At 27.8% G+C, this 18,695-nt stretch overlaps 1 long non-coding RNA gene across 1 annotated transcript in view; it reads left to right on the top strand.

Annotated features, from left to right (window-relative positions):
* LOC127290118 (uncharacterized) overlaps positions 1 to 18,695 on the top strand; it is a 43,115-nt gene that overhangs the window by 23,330 nt on the left and 1,090 nt on the right. Inside the window, exons 4-5 of the long non-coding RNA XR_007844257.1 lie at positions 9,356 to 9,519; positions 16,291 to 16,478. This is a non-coding gene — a long non-coding RNA (uncharacterized LOC127290118). The remainder of the gene's footprint in view (positions 1 to 9,355; positions 9,520 to 16,290; positions 16,479 to 18,695) is intronic.

Below are 18,695 nucleotides of genomic sequence, written 5' to 3'. Positions count from 1 at the left end.
ATTTCTTTTTTTATAAAATTTCGAATTTACATTCTGTTTTTCAAAAACATTTTTACAAAAATATATGGTGTGAATTTATTAATCTTCCAAGTCAAAGTGTTTAAAATAAAAAAATAAAAAACACTGCATTTTTGACGTTTCGACGGTACGACCGTCCTCATCAGAAACTATAAAAAATTATTTATTAATTAATAGAATTACAAAAAAATTACAAAAAATTACAAAAAATTGTATAATGAAAAGAAACTAATTAAAAATTTTCTTTACCGTAAAATTTTAAAAGAAAAATTGTCTGTTTTAAAATTTTACGGTAAAGATAATTTTTTTGTAATTTTTTTGTAATTCTATTAATTAATAAATAATTTTTTATAGTTTCTGATGAGGACGGTCGTACCGTCGAAACGTCAAAAATGCAGTGTTTTTTATTTTTTTATTTTTAACACTTTGACTTGGAAGATTGATAAATTCACATCATATATTTGTCTCAATATTTTACCATGTGATAAATTTTAATATATGATTTTTACAAAAGTATTTGCAAATTTGAAAATATTTCAATTGTTTTCTAAAATATAGGAAAACGTTCTCACGTTCCAATCTCGGAAATTAATGTCGTATTACGCGCGAGGTGATTTTTTCCCCTTCCATCACATATATTTTACTGGAAAACAATGAAGGAAAGAACGTCAAATTAGAATAAAAATTGCTAATGATGAATTTGCATGATTCTCCTCTTTTCCTGCGTTTAAAGACGGTTTCGTCCATCCGTATGTACATATATATAAATTTATATATACTTTATATGGCCGCGCTGTATAACGATGAAACACGTAAATTAATGACACGCGCGTCGCGAAAAGGTCGATGAAATGCGCGCTAGTGAAGGTTTCACAATGTGAAGGCAAATAAGTGGCTAACTGCCAAAGCGAGGAGAATTATAATAATAGTTGTACTAGTTATATTGAGCTACTGATGAAGGTGGGAGTACAATATATATATATATATATATATATATATATATATAATAAGGGGGTGATTTCACTGACCACACACACGTGAATATAAACTGACTCACTGATTTACTGACTGACTGACTGATGGTGCCACATTGACACATGTTGCCCACCTAATGTGCGTGATTGCAAAATTTTCTGTCCACATGAATAATACGTAATCGCGAGCATTCTATTCAACTTACATAATAATGTATCAATGACACGTCGTTATAATTTATTATTATATCCGAGGATGCACGCTTATGAGTTTGTCGCGAATCTATAATAATGTAATTTAAACAGAAAAAGTGGATTTTTTTTCATGAAATTTCAATAGGAGAAAAAATTTTATCACGCTATTTTTTTTAGTATTATTTGAAAAAAATGATTATTTTAAGACCATGTGAAAAGACGATTAATATATATGACAAAAGGAAATATTTTTCCAATTATTTTTTAAAATTTCTTTTTAAAAAACGCGTAAATTGCGAGACTCAAAATTGTATAATTGAATTTATCAAACCAAAAAATGCAGATTCGTAAATTATATCAGAAGAAATTATTTTTTTTAACCCCTTAACTGCTATGACGAAGATTTGACGCACAAAATTGTCATCAGCAGTTAAGGGGTTAATAAATAAATTTCAATTCTTTTGTTTAAAAAAAATATTTATTAATTAAAAATGAAGAAAAATTTCCTTTTCAAAAAAAAGTTATATAAAAAACGTAAAAAAAACAATAAATTCCGGGAATAAATAATTTCCTCAACTCATCGTATTATATATAAAAAAAGTAGATTTCGAGTTTAATTAATTAAATGTAGTATTTAGGTTATATGCGAAGAACTTTTGATCGATATTTATATATAGGGAGTGGTAGAAGATTTATTAATGATATTGTATAATGATTTCCGCGAAACTTTTTCGGCAGCTGCTCCATTTTTAGTCACGTTGTGTATTTGCAATTCTCGTTTTGCCTCAGGTTCGATGGATCAGGCTTTTTCTATTAACAGTCAATTAGTGTCTGTTCAAAATTTTTATTACTCTTTCAATTGAAGTTTTGTTTAAAAAAAAAAAAAAAGAAAAAAAATTTTTTTTTTACCTACTCATTTGGCTTGTATATAAATATATATACACACACACCTGCTTATATGAAAAATAAAGACGTCTACATTCTGACAATTCAATGACATTTAATGAAGTGAAAATTTTTTTTTTATACTCGCGCTCGTATTACATAAAGTTTTAATTATTGGTTTGTAATTAATCGAGCGGCAGAAACATTTGAAATGCAAATTAAAGAGAGAGAAAGCGCATGTATATATATTTCATGTTTCTTTGATGATGCTTTTTAATCTGTTTTAATTATTTTCATAAGTCATGTTAAATTAAATTTAGTTTTAGATAATTTTCACACACTTTTTTTGACACATTTTTATATATAAAAGGCAAATATTTATTTAGTTAAAATTTAAATTAAATCGGCGCAATTTTTTTTAACACTGGAATTTTTCAATTTTTGATTATAAAACACTAATTTTTTGGGAATCGTATAAACATCACTGAAGGCACTCTTGTATTAAACTACTTACGTTAAAGAGCTTAAAAAAATTTTCTCTCTCTGGTATTTATAAGTGAAGAAGAATCGTATTTATATTTTCTTTGCGTATGAGGATTTTTTTCCCTTTTTTTTTTTTTTAGCAAGCAAGTGGGATGTTTTAGGAGCTAATAGTGGGGGGAATGTAGAGCATTCTTATTGGAGCTCATCATAGGGGTGGTTTTTATTCGAACTAGTTCGAAGAGTAGAATAGTCGCTTACAAAACAAGCCCGACCCTGTGTATAGAAAGAGGCACCCTTATATACTTATATGTATTAAAAAAAAAAAAAAAAAAAAAAAGAAAAAAGAAAAAAAAAGCATCGCCCATAATAGAAATGGTCCCCTTAAACTCCTCTCTATATATCGCATCCATTGGGATTTTTCGAAATATATATCTCGTACGATCCATTGTCGTTTGAAGAATGGTTGGAATTTTTAAGTTTCCTCCATTTTTCTTCGAGATCGAATTTCAAGGATTTGCAGTGTGGTTAAAGAATCTCACTCATATTTCCACGATGCAGGAAATGTGGTGTATTTTATTCACGCAAGTATAAAAATCCAAAAAGTATATGGAATCGAATTTTTTTTTGAATGACGAGAAAATTTTGAATTCGTAGGTATTATAACTTTTGGAAAATGTAATAGGAAATTTAGAAAAAAATGTTTTCAAATGAACTAAATTTATTTATATAGATAAATAAATAAAATTTATTGAATTTGAAATTCACGTCCTTTCACATGGTTTTAAATAATTTTCTTAGTTATTACGAATTACACCCAGAGAAATATTTTATTGTTATTTATTCGAAGCAAATAAAAAAATATAACTTTTTATTTGTTTTAAATAAAATTAAATAAAATTTATTTGGATCTGAGACAATTATTTTCTTTGGATGTATGAAATTAATTATTGAGACAATTATCATCGATAAAAACTGCGATGGAAGTTTTAAATACATTATTATAGAAAAAAAAAGGAGGGAACCCAATTTCGATCGCAAATGGAAAAAGTTTTGAAGAAATAATAAAAGTTGTTAAGAAATTATATTATATATGAACTTAAGGAGCTTGATAGGCGATAAAATATGTTCTTTAAACGCACTTTGTCATTATAAATATAACGTCGAGAAGGTATAAATTAGTATTTAATAAATAATAAAGGGATGAGCGTTCTGATTAAAGTAATGTCGATAAGTGTATAAAACGTTGAATTAGGGTAGGTTGATAAAAATTGTGTATGGTCTTTAGTTTCAGGAGGCTTTAGGAGTTTTATATATATATGAAGCGCGCGTCTTAGGAACACGTCACTACTTTAATTTAGTCTATAATTATTCGATGAACTTACAAGTGCATGCGCGCCCCAGGGAAACTTTCTTATGTGCGTGCGTGAGCTTGGGTGAGCTTTCATGACAATAATATGACTCTCTGAGGATGTACATATAGCGTGTCACATGAACATATGTAGAAATATATATATATATCTCAGTCGAAAGAAAAAAAAAAAGTCTTATATTGTGTGCAAGAACTTAAATTCCACATTATATTGATTACTCGTAGAGCAATATATAAAACATTGTTTAACACAATATTAACTGCTATTATGTAAAATGAACTCATTATATATGTGCCGCATATATGCTTCTTCATACAAGTAAATTGATCAAGTGCTCTTTATTTATTTTTTTTTCTTAATCGCGAAGGCAAATATTTTCTGCCGTTAATTTTCTTTTTTTAATTTCAATTATATTTTCTATCATTTTTTTTTTAAACTTTTTTTTCTTAAAGGAAAAATAGTTTTATAAATTAAATTGTTGGAACAAATTCGCTAATATTGATTTAGGAGTAAATTTCCTTTTCTTTCTTTCGTTTTTTTTCGTCTTTGCTTTTATTTCGAGAAACGATATTAAATTTTCACGAATGCTTGTGTCATTATGGCGTGACAAAGCCTCGCGGGCACTGGCTTGGAACAGCGCGATATTGAATTATCGATAGCCGTCACATATTCGAGAGTGTCGTCGTAATATCGAAGGTACATCGACTATATATATATAATATATGGTAGGACTATTTGCAGACCTCTGTATGTGAAATAGGGCCAATCCATTTAGAACACATACGATTCGCGATAAGCGCGCATTTTATAAATATTCCTCAAGATTTAGTAAAAAAAAAAAAAAAAAAAAGAAAAAGGAGTGTACCTTGTGTAGGAAATGAGAGTGATTAATAATTTATCATAAGCTTATTCAAACAGAGTTACTTGAATTATTTTTCCTGCAATTTGAGATTGATTAGCTTCATTAAATATAGGAGTGTATATATAGGAGCAAAAGATGTGCGTATAGGGATCTTGGTGAATAGTGAATTAAATATTACTTTTGGTAAATATCCTGTGGTTGATTATACAAAGGAAATTTTCTTTGGTTCCTCGCAGTGTTATATTTGAATATTATTTTTTCGGGACGCAATTATGTTCTAAAAATAATTAGTTAGAATTTTTATTTTATGGAATTTCATTTGTCATATAATTATTTTTGAGATGAATTTTTATTTGTTCGAATAAAGTATTTTGCAGAATTTTCATCAAAACGATTTTCTATATTACAGAATTTTTATGTATAACCAAAAATTCGCTTTACAGAATTTTTATTTGTCAGAATTTTTATTTACTAGAATTTTCAGATAATATATAGGCATTTTAGAGAATAAGTAAGTTCGGAAAAAATACCGAATATATATGAGGAAAAAATATCCGACTAATTCGGAAAAAAATCCGACTTATTAGTAGGAAAAATTTCCGAAATATGTCGGAGATAATTCTTACTACTTATTCGGAAATATTTCCACCCCTTGGGGTTCCGTGCTGTCCGTATTTTTTCGGAAAAATGTCCGAAAAATTTTTTACAGTGATATTTCATTGCATAGAATTTTATTTCCGATGAATTTTTATTTGTTTGAATTATTATTTGATATAATTTCCATAAAACCGATTTTTCATATTCTATATATAGAATTTTTTAAATAATATATTAATATAATTATATATTAAATTATAAATAAATTATATATTAAATATATTAATATTAAATATTAATATTATATTATATTATATTATAAAATATTAATTTTAAATATTAAATTTTAACCGAAAAATCATTAAACAGAATTTCTATTTGATAGAAATTTTGTGTTCGATCATTTGCAATTTTGGACAAATGAAAATTCTATCAATTAGAAATTCTGTTAAATGATTTTTCGAGTAAATAAAAATTCTGACAAATAAAAATTCTTTGAAGTGAATTTTCAGTTATATAAAAATTCTGTAATGTAGAAAATTGTTTTAATGAAAATTCTGCAAAATATACTAATTCGAATAAATAAAAATTCGTCTCAAAAATAATTATATGACAAATGAAATTTCATAAAATGAAAATTCTAACAGTTTTAGAAAATTTTTTCTTGAATCAAATAATTTATTTGATTTAATAATAGTACATAGTTTCAATTTTATAAGATTAAAAGCGAAAAATTATTTTTGCATGTAAATTATCCTTTGTTTTTCAATTAATCTCACAAATCGAAATTGAGTTTCAGAAATGGACCTAGGAGAATTCACCTATATACGAAAGCTTAAGAAATTGGTTTTCCTTCTTGAATTTTGTGAGTTCATAAAGAAAGTGATTTGAGAGGATATATATATATAAATATAGTGGTTGACCCCGCGGGCATTTCAAATCTGTATATATATATATATTGAAGCGACGGAGGATGCTGGACAGCAAAGATCATGACATGGGAGGTTTACATGCGTGTATAGGGGATCAGCAAGTTTATAGCTCTTGGGATATATATTTCTAATACTATTAGGTGGTGTTCCGTTACACATTGACAGATGCGTGTGGATAGTGCGGCAGAGTAGAGAATATTCAGTTCTATTTGGATTTCAGTGTTTTTGGGGGGGTGTGCAGCTGCACGTATATATATATTGTACACCACTGTTTGGATCTGGCATCAATTGATAGTTTCGGCAAACGAGTCCACACAACGCAGGGGGTTACATCTTCGTTTATTTCAAATGCCCACTCCAATCACATCCCTTCTCTATATATATATATAAACGGGAAATTGAGCCTCGTTTACCCTTCTTGTTAATATCTTAATAACACTCGGCAAAAAAATATTTGTTCATGTGTGAGTCTGCAAATCGATTTTTTGCGATTCGGAAAAAAATCTCTTATCAAATTCAAAATTATCTTTTTCGAAACGCATTAAATTAATTTGTAATTTTCATTTGATAGAAATTCATTTTGAAATTTGCAAAAAATATATTTTTACAATTGAAATTAATTTTCCTTGTTAAATTTGTTTTTTATATTTGGATTGAATATAATTATGCAAATAATTCATAATTTAAAGAGATAATAATGGTTCAGTTACATATTTGCGTGAATATCGCGCAGTAAGAAAATATCTCCATATATATATAGCAACGATTATTTGCTTATCGATCGGCAAACAAGTGTGCGGCTTGTAGATTGGCTTTAAGCGTCGCAAAAACAGAAAATGTACACGTAACGGTGCACTATGTGTCACGAAACTCGTGAAACTATATATATACATATATATAGGATTCGTATGCGGTGAAATTGTGTAAAAAAAAAGTAATATATATTATTGAACAAGTTTCTTATATTTCGTTTTATATATATAGCAGACTCAATTTACCTTTCATTCAAAATTTAATCGAATGCAATCGGTTGTAATTGAAAACGTCATTATGTCAATTCTATATAATAATTGCCATTTTGTAAATTTTTCTTTTTCTTATTTTTGCGATAAATATAGTCTCGATGCGTATTCCGTGCTAACTATATACTTAATCTAATTACTCGTAATGTAATTATCGCACGTGCCTCTCGGTCCACACTCCAGATATATAATCATGTCTTGTTTCTAATGACCTTTTCTATAAGGGGAAAATAAATTTCTCCCTCGAAATCTTTTAATTTTTTTTTTTCAGTTTCGAAAATAATAATAAATTTCTCTCTTGTTATTCGGATTTTTAATTTTCATCAAGAATCCACTAAATCAATGGTAAGTATACTTGTATAATATTTGTTCTCTTTGATTTAGAAGATAAAAATTAGCATAATTTTCGCGTTTTTCATAAACGGATATTATATATATTTGATCACAAATTATAAAAAGAATAGGTATGGGTCAAGAGGTATCTTGATTTTATTAGCTCCTGTCCCATTAGGCCATATATTATGACGGGTTATCTACTTCCATTCTTTTTTTTTTCATGATTCGTCTGTCGTCGATTTCACGGAAATAAAGCGGGGAACGGATGGTTAGGTTGTTCCGCTCGCGTCCGACCTTAATTTCTTTTCATATATATATATAACTCCCCCTTATGTGGATTTGTAGGTGTAAGTAGGGGGAGGGGGACTTGGAGCATCTAAGAAATGGCGATGGTTAATTAATGGATCGGCACGCGAGAGACCACCGATTCCTTATGATGCCAGAAGGCTTCGTCTTTGTCTCTGCTTTATATATGTATACTCTAGAAAATTTTGCGGTTCCCCCATTGTGGCGGTACTGTTTTGTCCCGTCAGTCCCCGGTATTCCAACGCCGCCATTGCCATTATATACAAACGGGATGTGCTCTTCACATATACATATACAGGAAGACGTTTGGTTCAGCGGCTTCGAATTGTAGAGTGTGTACCAGAAACTTACATATATTAGTGCGTGTATATTCAGTTTACAAAGTAGAATTATTGTAATTTAAGGCCATGTGAAAAATGCCGTCTTATTTCCCTCTTACGAAAATTATCGCTGACAATTTTTTTTTCATTTCTAATTTGATTTAATTTCTCTGTGGAAAATTAATTTTCAGTTTGTATTTTTACAAAATTTAAAAAATGCTTTTGAAATCATTTGAAATAATTTTTTTTATCTACAATTTTTAAAATTTAATTTCTCTCTGGAAAATTAATTTTCAGTTTGTATTTTACAAAATTTAAAAAATGCTTTTGAAATCATTTGAAATAATTTTTTTATCTACAATTTAAAATTTAATTTCTCTGTGGAAAATTAATTTTCAGTTTGTATTTTACAAAATTTAAAAAATGCTTTTGAAATCATTTGAAATAATTTTTTTATCTACAATTTAAAATTTAATTTCTCTCTGGAAAATTAATTTTCAGTTTGTATTTTACAAAATTTAAAAAATGCTTTTGAAATAATTTTTTTCATTTCTAATTTAATTTAATTTCTCTGTGGAAAATTAATTTTCAGTTTGTATTTTACAAAATTTTAAAAATGCTTTTGAAATAGTTTTTTTTATCTACAATTTAAAATTTAATTTCTCTCTGGAAAATTAATTTTCAGTTTGTATTTTACAAAATTTAAAAAATGCTTTTGAAATAATTTTTTTTATCTACAATTTAAAATTTAATTTCTCTCTGGAAAATTAATTTTCAGTTTGTATTTTACAAAATTTTAAAAATGCTTTTGAAATAATTTGAAATAATTTTTTTCATCTCTATAATTTATAATTTAATTTCTCTCTGAAAAATTAATTTTCAGTTTGTATTTTACTTTATAAAATGCTTTTGAAATAATTTTTATTTGACGCAGAAATACTGTTGATTCAAAAGTATATTTTTTTCACTACTGTTTTTAATTCTAATGAGTATAAAACATTAATATTATAATTTAATTAATTGATTTTATTTTACAACTTTTTGATTTTTTTCAGAAACAACATTAAACCTATGGCTATACATTATTTTGAGAAGAAAAATCCTTTTTCAACCCAAGGAGAAAAAATTTTCTGCAATACAGATGAGGTGCTTTTTCGAATAAATATATATATGGAACTAAAAAGGCTCTCAAGAACTCATTTCAGGATCTTCATGTCATGTAAGTATATTATGTCGTGCGTATATATATATGGCGCGGCGAGCAAAAGATATCAAAAGTGCCGGTGGGAACACCATATCTAGTTTGGCTATTCAATCGGTAGGTAAATTCAAGAGAGGGGTGTGTGTGGGGTTCGTCTGGTTCTCTCTTTTTTTTTATCTTGAGTTACGTCTTAGACGCCGCCGCGATGAGGTCTGAAAAAAAAAATAAGAATGAAAAAAGGAGCACGTACTCTCCTTTCTATATGACGTGAGGCGCGGTGAGCCTCTGTCGCGCCGCCTTTTATATGGGAACCGCCTAATTATTGCCCTATCGACGTGAATTCTAGGACATATTATAAGGGATCGGGTTACGCGTCTCTTAATCTCGTAATCTGCTCCGGACGCGTGGACACATCATTTTTGCTTCAACCGGAAACGAATGTTTGAAAAAAAATTTCTTTTTCAATATTTTTCCCACAGGAAAACTATGTTTTGTTATGTTTTCTTGAAACAAATATAATTTTCGAGTCAAATTTTATTTGTTTCAAATAAAACCACTATTTCTATATATTTTTGAAACAAAATTTTTGGCTCAAAAATTATTTTGGTGCAAATAAAATTTTTATTTAAACCAAATAAATATTTGATAATAGTTGATTATTTAAATCAAATAATTTTTTCCACAGTTTTCCTATAAAAAAAATTGTGAACGTTTTTTAGCGTTAATAATTTTATTTTGAAAAATTGAAACTGGTAAAAATAAAAATTTTAAAGGTTTCCGGTTTTTGTGTTCGCAAATATTCAAGTAGAAACTTGAACCGTATTTTTAAAAATATATGCGGGTCATGTAATACATAATTCGTATTTTCAAAACTCATTCCACAAAAATCTGTTCGAAAAACCATAAGGTAACCTCGTTCTTGAACAAAAAAAAAAAAAAAAAAAAAAATCCTCGAAATAACAGGAAATCAATCCCTCTGATCGAGTCTTTTGTTCGTGATTTTTTATATTCGACGAGGTTAGGGGAGACCAGGGGGTAATATGGCGTATTTCATTCAAATAAAAGTTATTCAATGGATATAAGTAGAAATTCGATTAAAGAAATTCAGATAAAAATTCAAAATTCTGTTTTTTAAATTCTGCAATACGAATTTGGTTACATATGAAAATTCGAGTTTATTAATTTTCAAATTTGAATAATTTCGCTTTTTTTCCTGAAGAAATATTAAATTAAAAGGCCAGAACAATTTGTGAAATAATTTTCCTGAAATAAAATAGGTGTTTATATTAAACAGAGTAAAAGTAAAATGTCTTTTAAAACGTATGAAAGTGAATTTAAAGTATATACATCCTTTGCGTGAAAGTTAGACAAATATATTACGTATATCTCTTCCTTGCACACGTTTATGAATTTTATGATCTTCTTTGCTGATTTCAGCCCCAACTTCGCGTGTTATCTGCGCGCGCTATATTTACAAAAGAGAGAAAGAGAGAGAGAGAAAGCTCTTCAAATGAATGATGTATATATATATTTCATTCATTCACGATTTCCAGTTTCGATTTTACGCAATTACTGCGACGAGCTTCCACTATATATTGTAAGCTTAGTATTTATTCAATACTTTGTGTTTATCTAGATATTATACCTATAGATATATATATATATAAACTCTTTTCTAACTGAAGGGGAATTTATCGCGTAAAGCGTTTAATAATAAAATTGACTATATAAGAAATTATAAATCGCGAATCAGTTTATTAATAAATTATTTTCTTCATTCAACAATTTCGATACAATTGTAAATTGATTTTTTAATTTTGTATTAGCCTATAGGCTAATACAAAATGATTTATTTGAACCAAATAAAATATATTTGAGTTAAATAAACGTATATTTGTCTCAGAGCCTACTAACTTATTTATTTGGCGTAAATAAAAATTTTATTTGGCAGAAATAAATTTTTCTTTGGCTCAAATAAATTTTTTATTTCAATGAAATAAAATATATTTGCAACAAATAAATGAGTTAGTAGGCTCGGAGACAAATATACCATATTTCTCTGAGTGTAATACAAAATTAAAAAACCGATTTACAATTGAAGTATTTGAAATATTATGTAAAAGAATTTTTATCTTACAGAATATAAAAGAATATTCTTTTCTAGCAGAATTTATTCAAACAGGATTTTTAATACTCCGAATTTTTATTTTTGCAGAATTTTCATTTGTCTAAATGAATATATAAAAATTAGGCTAAAAGTCGAGGTAAAATTTTAAAATTCTAAATTTTAGATTCATGTATGTCTTATAAATAATTTGGATAAATATAGTTTTGTCGCACAGATTGAATTGGTTTATTTATATGGAGAAATTTCCGCTGAATCATATATATATATTGAGAGAATCGGGAAATTTTTACTACTATAATTTCGTGAAAGATTCGGTATACACGGGGTCGCTATTTGAAAGTTTGAACCCGATATACGGGGTGGCGCCTAAGAGACGGGATCAACTTTTTTGTTTGTTTGTTCCGTGACTTTCTTCTGCCCTCTCTCTCTCTTCTTTTAGTACAAAGATCGATTCGCGCAAATTTACACGCCCCGGCGCTACACACAGAGAGAGTGACGTTGGGAATTTTTGCTGTTTTTCACTCTCGTCCGCCTCCGCTGGAATCATCACCACACCACCCCAACCCACGCATCTCTCGCTTGTGAATCCGCACGTTTGCCTCCTGTATATGTACATTTATATATATATATCCAAACGGGAGAGTGGGCGGAATATGCCGTTTTGTTCGATTGTTACAGCCAACGATACCCATTAAAAGTCCCTAATTGGTTTGTCGTTACTCTTGCAGTTTTGGGTTCTTGTTGGGAGATGGAATTAGGTGGAAATGTGTGTATATATATACGAATACGATACAAACATGTATGTATATATATTGATATATCTCGCGGCTTTATTTGTTGCGAGATTCAATATTGAGGTCACAGTTTTTTTTTTAGTCTCGATTAATTTTCTATATTTACCTATTGCCAATAGATGGACAGTTATAAGTGACAATTTTCTTGATCGAAAAAGGTAAAAAAAAATACAAACGTATTTCAATGTTTGCGATGGGAAAATATTAGTTAAACTTTTAAATTTGGAAATAAAAAAAACTTCCGCGAGGAGAAAGAGAAAAATTGGTAATTTTTTGAGTATTTTTTATTTATTATACACTGAAAAAAAAATTTATTTGATTCAAATACCGGTGTATTTGGTTATTATCAAATAAATATTTACTTGAATCAAATATATAGTATTTGAATCAAATATTTCAGTATTTGAAGCAAATACCATTTATTTGATTCAAATAAGAAATATTTGATTCAAGTAAATATTTATTTGATAATAACCAAATACACCGGTATTTGAATCAAATAAATTTACAACTGATTATTGGCATGAATTTTTCCGAATCGAACTTTTTCCTCTTAAAAATATATATATTTATATCTTAGAGCAAAATAAATTTTATTTGGTTTAAATAAAAAATTTATTTTCCACTAAAAAAATTGAATTTGTGCTAAATAAATTTATTTATTAAAAATAAATAAAAAATTATTAGGCTCTGGGACAAATATATTTTTATATAGTAGCTACACTGAAAAAAAAATTTATTTGATTCAAATACTCGATTACTTGACTATTATCAAATAATTATTTATTTGTATCAAATAATTATTATTTGAGTCAATTAAATGTTATTTGTTTCAAATACAGAAATTATTGGTTCAAATATACAATTTATTTAGTTCAAATAAATATTTATTTGATAATACTCAAGTAATCGAGTATTTGAATCAAATAAATTTTTTTTTCAATGTATAAAGACAAATAAAATATTTCCCTAATTATGTACAATAATAATTAAAATAAATTTTGATGTTATTAATATTTCTATTAAAATATGAAACAAATAATTTTACTGGATTATATTGAAAAGAGGGAAATTAAAATTTGAAATAAAATAATTTGTTTATTAATTAATTATTTGAAAGAGGGGAAATAAAATTTGTCTAGATCTTTTGTTATTTAATTATTATGTATATATGTAATATTTGAGCTCGATATTGTTATGTAGTTTTCTAAATTTAATCGTGTATAGACTGTTAGGTTTGCATCGGTTTCAGTCAATGGCATATAGGCTCTATAGAAATCAATGATTTATCTCCACAATATTGTCACACAGGAATCATAATACTTCATCGATCTTGTTGCTTTAATGTATATATATATATATCAACATGATATCGTTATATGATATATAGACCCACATTATTTTATATACTTATAGTTTATTCATTATTTTTTTTATATAAATATATATTTTGGGTAAAATTGATAAATATGAAAATATTTTATTTTTTGTATATAAATATAATATTCGTGTCTTAAATATATTTGTTTTTTTCTTCTTGTTATAGATTTTTATGGTCCATGTTGAGCTTCCGGTATGCACATGAAAGTCGAGCGCGCACTGAGGAATTGGGAAAAATATGACAGTTTTGGCTCCGCAGCGATTATTCGTCTAAGTCATGTGGGCTTTGCACTTTAAATGTAGGTGAACGAAGCAAATTCTGCGCGGCGTGTTAAATTCAGCCGTCGGAGCCTGCAGCAGGCGCGCCTTCTACCTCACAAATAATTTTACTTCTTCTTTGCTCCTTACAAAATTTTCCCACAATAAGTCTCTCTCTCTCTCTTTCTTGATTCTATAAGTTCTGCAACCACCCACTATACTGGCGGGCATCAAAATAGCCTTCTACTCTTATGTTTATGATCCGAAGAGATTTATAGACTGAAAGGCACTATCCGTATAGAGATCATTTTAGCGAAAATTAATTTTTAGAAGACACTTTTACTTTGAATATTGATATACGATATTTTTCACAAATCCCGTTAGAAATTTAAAAAAAATTTCTTGATGTCAAAATACTCATGTTTAGTTTATTTAGAATATTTACATCAAAATCTTATCTATTAGAAACACGATTGCGTTTTCTTTTTCTTTCTCTATTGGCATTTAGTATTATATCCTTCTCTATAACGCGAGTCCCACAATTTCAATTCTCATAATTTTCCTCGCTGAGTTAGCCAACTGTATATATATATATAGCGCTCCTCTATTGGATTTCTTCAATTGGATTCTCATGCTAAACACGCGCCGCAGTTCGCATTCGAGATACATCTTATCTCAAAAAACAACTTTGGCTTTTTCGTATAGTTTAGCTCCTTCGGGCTTTCTTATCAATCGGTGAGGATCGCCTCTTGTGTGTATTACATATATAACTCTCTGGATATATATTGGCGATTCCTAGTTTGTATCCGCATAGTTCGTGCGCCTCTCTCTCTCACGAGGGGACTCGCCCTATACGAGAGAAAAGCGATAAGAGTATCGCCTTGTCGCGTTTACATCGTCACGACGCAAAGTATATTACAAAAAAAAAAACGACCTCCTATTCCCCTCACCTTATTTAGCGAGAAAAGCGAATTATATACATTCTCGGCACACGGTGTTTCATATAAGATCTTCTTCTTCTTCTTCTTTTGCTGCTGTCGTTGTTGCGCTGAGTACTTTTTCCCCTTCTCTCATTTCGACCCTTTTTTCCTGCCCCTATTCTTCCTCTCCCTCTCTTCTATAGAATAATTCCATCTCTCTTTAGTCAGTGTGGTTAAGTTTTTCCCTTTCTCTCTTGCTCCCCCGCCTATTTCACCCCCACTTTTTCATTCTTACACATGCTTATATATACTATTTCTCTTATCGATGTGACGCAAGAAGAAGTTTCTCTGTGTGTGCCAAGGGGACGATGTGAGTCAAATAGGAGGCGTTACCTTTTAAAGCCGCTCCCAGTGAGTTGCCTTTTTCTCAGTTCGTTTTCCCTTTCCTTTCTCGCTCGTCAAATGTTTTTCGCCGCGGATTATGACGCGGTCTGCGCGATTATGACCACCGCTCTACGCGCCAGGGGCAAAAATTTTTTTTTCTTTTTTTTCTCCTTTTTTTTTGCCTTCACCCTCTCCGTAACTCCTACCCTTCTTCTATATATACGTCACGTCTGTTGCACTCACTCTCCTTTTTACTGCATGTTTCTCTATCTCACTCGATCTTGCTTTACTTTATCCCGCTCTCTGCTTGTGACGTTTCCAAGATCTTCGTTTCTTTTTCTGACTTGTATTTTTCTCTCATACGAATTTTTTTTTTGTACTTTAGATATAGCATCACTTTTTCTTGTGTATATTCTGTATTTATACGGGGGAATTTAAAATCTTAGGGGGGCATTTTTTTTTTTGACTTTTCAAGTATTTTATATGATAATTTAGAAGTGTTATACTATATGTATAATATTGGATGAAATAGGACTATAGGAAAATTGCGATTTATTATATATAAGGGTCAGTATATTTTAATGTGTTATAATTTTGAAAATAAAAAGGGGTGAATATATTTAATTACTATATACAGGAAAAGTGTAAGAAACCCTATTTTATTTTAATCGTATATAATTATCAATCATTGTTTATTTGTCAATAATTACTCACAACAAAGGTGAAAAAATATTTTCAGGGGGAAAATAATAATTATTTCTCAAATACGTAGTAATGAAAAATTACTAATTAAAAAATTACATATAAAATAATTTATATAATTACGAAAAAAATGGGATTAAATAATGAACAATTATCCATAGTGGGTGTGAAATATTTGTATAGCTTATTTTTCTACATATCATTAATTAGATGATTTTTTTAGATTTTACATTTGGATGATCTATACTGCGATTTACTTCACACGAGGAGGAAATTTTCCACTAATAGTCAAAATGGAGAACTATGTCAACAAAAAACCGCATAGAAAAAAAGAATATAAGATATAAATGGAAAATAAAAGGAAAAAGGAAACAAAGCAGGAAAAAGGATTTAAATATATGGATAATAAAGGTAATAACGGAGAAAATAAAACAAAATTTATAAGGTAAGACTATAATTATTTATTTATTGAAAATATTATTTTCTTTATATGAACAGTTATTAATATATTTTAGTTTTATATACAAAAAAAAATAAAAAAAGTGAAATTAGACAAAATTCGTTGAATTTTTCTAGTAGATTAAATTTTATGTAATGAAAATAATTTAAAAATTAACAAATTGTCTAATTTCACGTCTTTTACCTAAGGGGTCGTTCACAAACTATTTTTATTCCATTTCTGATCCTCCCCTTGAAGTGCGACATAGTTTTGTGAACGATCCCTAATTTTAAAATATAAGACACATTTTTTTATTCCATCAATTTTTTTTTTGAAATTATTTCAAAATATTGGTAAAGTAAACTAAATACGAAATTTAACGAAAAACAGAAATTGTCTAATGCCACGTCCTTAAATAGTTTCGATCTTAAATGAGATCTCACTCAAATTAATTTGATTTTATATATATTTAATAAATAAAATAATCGAAATTAAACACAATAATAATTATTGAGATCATTTGCGTCTAGCGAAGTATATATTTCAAAAAACTTATAATTTATTTTGATTACAAATATGTTGATGAATTAGAGTTATAACACCAATATACAAATAGTTTTGACATTTTAGTAGCCGCGTTTCTATCAGAGTTTCGAATATATATACATAAAACGTATAATTATTATTAAAGGTAGAGCATATATTGTAGTTGTCTAGCTATATATAATGACCGGAATGTTCGTTCGATCTAGAGTAATTTATGTCACATATGTACAATTTCCTGCGACAAAACTTGATTCTTTAATGGCAGTTATTCATGTCACGAAAACATCATTTTATATGCGACCTTAAATATATTGAAGTCAATAGAAATTATTAAAACCCCTCTCTCTATAACGTGTATAATACAGTGAAAAACTATAAAGCATAAACTTACAAAAAAAAAAAAAATTAGACTAATATAAAAAGTATTACAAACAGTTTTGTGTTTAATTTTCTAGCAAAATATTTATTATTGTTCGTTTGACATTTAAATTATCAAAATGTATGTCAAGCTTTTTCTTAATAAATTTTTCATATATGAGAATTAAAACAAAAGTAACTTATACGATGCGTTTATACGCGTGTTTTCTTTTACGAGAAATTTACAATGTTGTATATACACATATAAATATGTTATGCAAATTGTTGTTATAGCATTTCCAATAATGATTTTGATAATGATGTTTGCTTATATAAATATATCTGTTAGATCATTAATAAAATTACTAATCTAAGATCTTTTGTCATATATATTTTGCGTAAATTTTCTTAAATAATAATTCAGGTTATTGTACATTTGTTACATAATTATTACTTTTATTTTTTTTCGAACTATTTTTTTATTCAATTTTAAATAGTTTTTATTTTCAAAGATGATGGACGTGACAATAGACAATTGCTTTTTTTCATTATAGATAACATTAAATTTTTTTATATTTGAAAATATAATAGAATTTGTTCAACAAATTGTTATATCTAATACGAAGAATTTAGCTATTTTATTATTTCCGGAGCATAGGAAGAAATATATGAATTGTCTAGGTACACGTTACTTTTACATGGCCTTAAGAAAAATATTTTTTGCTCCAATTTGTTTAATTAATAGATTCAATTATTTTATTTAATTTTTGGATTTACTCCAAATATGGAAAATTATTTAATATATTATAATATTATACAGGGTGATTTTTATGTTCTGGACCCTCTAAAAAAATTTTTCTAATTCCACTTTTTTTTTGTTTAAAAATAGAAAAAAATGAAAAAAATTTTTTTTTTTTCCGGAAACTTAAGGGCATGTCAAAGTTGTGATACTTTTTACATAAAAGCTGCCATGTAAAAAGTATCACCACTTTCACATCCCCTTAAAAATCACCCATATATAAATTACACAAATCCATCAGTTAAATAATATAACTTGTTCGTAACATTTTTTAAATTTCTAAAAATGAATATTTCTATATTAACTGCGAATTTTTCCGCATTATACTGTGCGAATTAAAAAAAGTTTTCATTTGCAAGAGTGTAGAAATGCGATATATCTCCGTTATTCGAGTGATTTTATATAATTTTTTGCAATAGAGGAAAAATTTTAATACGTTAAAAACGTGACACTACTGAAAAAAAATTTATTTTATTTAAATACTCGA

This window comes from Leptopilina boulardi, unplaced genomic scaffold (assembly GCF_019393585.1).
Source record: "Leptopilina boulardi isolate dan_hultmark-lab unplaced genomic scaffold, ZJU_Lbou_2.1 LbouV2_123, whole genome shotgun sequence".
NCBI classification, from domain to species: Eukaryota; Metazoa; Arthropoda; class Insecta; order Hymenoptera; family Figitidae; genus Leptopilina; species Leptopilina boulardi.
The sequence above is the reverse complement of the archived record's forward strand: the minus strand, read 5'-3'. Positions and strand labels throughout refer to the sequence as shown.